General features: G+C 42.3%; 1 protein-coding gene across 1 annotated transcript in view; it reads left to right on the top strand.

Annotated features, from left to right (window-relative positions):
• Window positions 1-4,810, top strand: part of LOC118500399 (nuclear body protein SP140-like) — a 240,638-nt gene that overhangs the window by 115,971 nt on the left and 119,857 nt on the right. The window lies entirely within an intron of this gene.

Below are 4,810 nucleotides of genomic sequence, written 5' to 3'. Positions count from 1 at the left end.
ATCATTTTTATGGTTTCTCAGTTACATAGTTAACATTGTTTTTTTCTTCTCTCCTGTGCCTTTATTTATTTCTGTGCGTGCATACATACATATGTACATATTTGTGTGCCTTCAGAGTTGCTCCTTTGAACATCAGGTTGCATGCAAGGTTATCTGTGGGTTGTAAATCATTTCAGATGGGGATGATGAGGAGCCATCTAAATAGATCTCATATAGCTGAGTTTTAGCTATATATGTAGATGTTGTAAAGTTGTCAAAGTTGTAAAAGCAAACATGATTATGGAATGCATAAAAACCTTTCTTAACAAGGTCATAAGGTCATCTTCAAGTCCATCCCAGATTTTTTTTTGGTAAAGATTACTATTTCCTACCTTTAATAAAATCTAATGAAGAAAAAGTTTGCTCCACCTCATCCAGATGAACCCATCCAGTAGATAGTCTCTCTTGGGACAGATACAAAACTATATACTACTTCATGACATAGGAAACTAAGAGCATATTTCTTCTCTGATTACTTATATACTCTTCCATCCTTCAATAAAATGAACAAATAGACATACATAATTCTTTCTCAAGTGGAAATTATTGGCAAATTTCTCATGAGGATGTTGCTGTTGGGGAGGGAGCTCTTGGGAGGTGGATGTAGCCTGTGTGAGGAGCTAACCTGGAAACTGTTTATTTTGATGCCCCCTTTGGCTCCACCTCAGAGGCTGAGCAGGCTTCCTTTCTATCTGTGAAGGTGGTTTCTCCCTCTGTGGAAGAAGACCGTGGAGGCAACAAAAAATATGTAATATGCAGTGCAGATTCAGGACAAAGTGGTACTTTTCACAACATCTGGTACGAATGAGAACCTGAGAAGGAGGGGAAGGGGCAAGGTGCCTTCTTGTACTCTTCAGGTAGAAATGGCCACCCAGGACATTCATAGAATTCTACATTAACTTACAGAGAGCTGACCTCTGGGACTTCATCTAACACTGGGAATGTGAGGTCCAGGACTTTACATTATCTGATGTTCTGGGTCTTTCAAACACCTGGCCATTGGGACATTTCTCCCACTGTGTTTAGTAAAGAGAAATTACTATTGGGTCGAGTCAGTGACTATTGTAAAGTCTCTACCATTCTCCATGGGTATAGAGTTACTTTATCTGGATTACCTGAAGGAGCTAGCAACTTCCAGCACACAGGTTCTATCCTTATCGCTGGGTGCAACACTTTGTAGCAACGAGGTTCAATTTTTCATATATTTTCTGTCTTTTGATCAAGAACCAACGTGACTCAAACTGGCAGATCTCAGGATACACTACTACCTTGGTGGGTCCTCTGTATCTCCCAGTTTTTCTCTTGTTGAGAAAACCAGGGTGGAGACCCTGGTTTATGGAAATTTCAATGTTAATCTTGGCACCACATGACAGCTTCCTGTCATCAGAGGGCTACTTATACTTTCTGGTGACAGCTGCTGTGTGTTGTCATGTAATCTGAAATAATCAGCCAGAACAACCATTTATTATATGCTAATGTTTACTAAAAAGATAACAACAAATATTCTCTTTTCCTAAGTGAAACCATACTCATTTATTTATTCATTCAACAAACAGTTACTGAAGTGTATAGAAATGCCCAGTGTCCATGAAGAAGATTGAAATAATATCCCTGCGCTTGAGGATTGTTTCAACTTCCATGATCTATTATGTAACAATAACTACTGGAGATCAGCGATTCCAGAGTAGCCAAGAGACAGGCAGTGACCTGACCATTTCTCAGGTCACTTGACAGTGGATCACACTAGTGTGTGACCTCTTTGCCCTGGGTGAGATAAAAGTTGAGGCTGCCTGACGGAAAAGAGGCCATGTCATTCTACTGAAGGTACAAAAGCACTGCAAGTGTAGTGTGCAGTGGTTGGTTTCCTGTGAAAAGTCAGATAGGTTCCATCTTGCGATTTGGATGAATGGAGAGGGGTGTGCCCTTCTGGAAGAAGAATTGGAGTATGGAGGACGTTGCACTCATTTTATCATCAGGGTGGTGGCTTAAAAGAGCTGCAGGTGGTGGTGGATTTCTTCTCTGGGACATGTGCATGGTTCCCAGGACCCTGAAAAAGAGATGGTGACCCAGAGGGTCCCGTCATACTGCTAGTAACCAACAGTCTGTGGGGAGGAGAAAACAACTGTTCCAGGAAGAGGAGCCTCACTCCTGTTAATAATAATGTTTGCTAGGATAGATATTACAGGACACGTCAACATTGACTTATAAGATTCTCATGCATTAATAACCACACTGGCTCAGGCTAAATCTCAATTTGGGTTGTACTGGAATCACCTTTGGAAAATGACATTACCTGAATCCCACTCTAGACAAAATGTTGATTTAACTATTCTGAATTATGACTTGAACATTAGAATTGTTAAACAATCTCCAGATGCTTTTCATACATAAGTTACTTGTTTTACGATTTAAGGAGAATGTCAATGCCTAAGCCCCACCCAGATCAATTGATCAGAACCTCAGACTTTGGAACCAGGGCGTTATTACTTTATATGCTCTTCTCTGACAATTCAAGTGTGCAGATGGGCTAAGAAACAAAGAGCCAAAGGGATAAGAGTCTGGTCTTGATTAAAAGATTGGGGATGCAAGATTCTTATGCACTGGTTATGTTTGTTATTTCCTTGTGTTTGTGGGAATAGGGTTGCCACTTTCTAGAGAGTGAGAGGGACTATGAGTCCCTACAGTGAAGAGAAGGAAATTGTCTCAGGCATTAATGCTGGAGCAGTCTCAGCCTCCACTGTGCATGTGATTCAGGATTCTCCCAGAACACAGAATGGAAGCTCTTGACAAGATGTCCCTTGGTGATGCATGTACCGGCTCACAGTGTCTGCAGCGTTATGGATGAGATACGAGATAAATGTACATGGACTCCCGAGTCCTGTGGAGGAAAAGGGATGGGATGGCTACTCTCTGAAGGGAAGAGTGTGCCAACCCTTGCCTTGACAAGATTTTATTGGGTGCAATTTGTATAAGAATACTGGTAAAGTTCATTAATCATTGTCAGGCAGTAAGGATCAAACAACAGATAGCATACAGAGAACTACAAAGGTTTATTCTGAGTCAGGGTCTGTTAGCTAAAGGGCTACAAAACTTTGGGGAACAAAATCATTTCTTGCTTGGACCCTTATTGTTTAATTGAGAACATTCTTAGCAAAGCAGGTTTCACAGGATTTTATGTATTCTTTCTTAGGCTTGATCATCTGCCCTTTTAAGCACAGGGTGGCACCCCCACCAGCATTGTTTCAGGCTTAAGTCAAGCAGGGGAAGTGAGGCAGCCAAGAGATTAGGAGACTTCTCCCAGACAGAATGAGGACTCAGGCTATGTCAAAGCTGAGGGGTGAGGGTCCATCACCCCCTTTTGCTATAGTCCCCCAAATTCTTTCCTGGGACCTCCCCATGACCGTGCCTGTCTTTGATTGTTCCCCCCTTGGGAAATCTTATCCGTCATTGGCTAACCTACCAAGCATTGGGGGCCAGGCAGGGTGAAGAAAAGGGAGCAGAAGCAGGGCTTTTCCCAGGGAGATAAGCTTTGTCTCCTTAGTGGCTTATGATCTGAAAAGTCACTCACTCACTCAGCCTTAGCCATGGGGAGCTTACAGCTTCTGAAACCAGGCAGGGTGCTTCCCAACATCCTTGGTACTTGCACTTTCTCATATATGGATATATTTTAAATTAAAAGAAAGGACCAGAACCTGATTCCCCCAAGTTAAGACTATTTATCCCAAATCCCTGAAGAAGATTCAAAATAAATCTTAGTGGCTTTTTATCTTTATTAATTCCTAAATTAAGAGAAATAACATGGCTGTGTACCAAATTACTCTTACTCTGCCCATTGGCTTCAAGAAGGACCTTTCTGTTCTTTGTGTATTGTGGTTGTTGGGTTCATTAGGGTCTCAACGTCCCTGTTTGCGATGGACCTTGCAGAGACAATGGAACCAACACTGGAAGCCTAAAAATTACTGTGAGGAGGAGAGGGGATAGTTTTTATTTGCAATAAGAAAAAGTGTATAGATCAGGTTGGATTCTCAGGTTTTCTGTGGAAGTTGTAGTTTTATGAAATGGAAGCATCAAGAAAGAACAGGTAGTGGGTGTGGGGATAAGAGAATACATTCAGTTTTGACTGCATGAGTTTGGGGTGTGATCCAAGGGCCCAGAAGAAGATGCTGGGTGAACACAGGGATGTGTACAAAGGCAGGAGACAGACTGGACAGTTGGGAGCTGGAGACATAGCAATAGAACTGCAGCTTTGAAAGTAATTTGATCATTTGGGGCCATTCAAATGGCCAATGATGGGAACCTGAGGGATTCTGTCTAAATGTTGGAGGAGGACAAGGATGGGAAGGGAAAGTGATACAGCAGTGAGTCTGAGGAAGTAACCCCAGGAGAAAGATGGCACAGAATGCATGTGTTTGGAGAAAGCAGGAGTCACAGTAGACAAGGGTGGATGCTGTCATCCCTGCCTCCTCCTGCTCCTCAACAGCCCACTTCCCTCCACCCAGCACTCATCAATGTGGGGGCCAGTCCCCAAACCAATCTCATTTGTGTCACCTCAGATGGTCACAAGAGGGGAGGAATTTCTCCAATAGACCATGGGATAGATAGGATGTTTCTATCTGGGATAGAACAACCCTCAAGTGATCCTCAAACTACCTGGGTTTTCTCAGAAGGCAGAACCAGGAAAGCAAAAGGGGCTCATATCGTTCCTGATTGTTCCACATTCATATGTAAATACTGACTTTCATTTTAAAAACGTACAAGAAAGTGTTTTTTT

Source organism: Phyllostomus discolor, chromosome 4 (genome assembly GCF_004126475.2).
Source record: "Phyllostomus discolor isolate MPI-MPIP mPhyDis1 chromosome 4, mPhyDis1.pri.v3, whole genome shotgun sequence".
Classification (NCBI taxonomy): Eukaryota; Metazoa; Chordata; class Mammalia; order Chiroptera; family Phyllostomidae; genus Phyllostomus; species Phyllostomus discolor.
The sequence above is the reverse complement of the archived record's forward strand: the minus strand, read 5'-3'. Positions and strand labels throughout refer to the sequence as shown.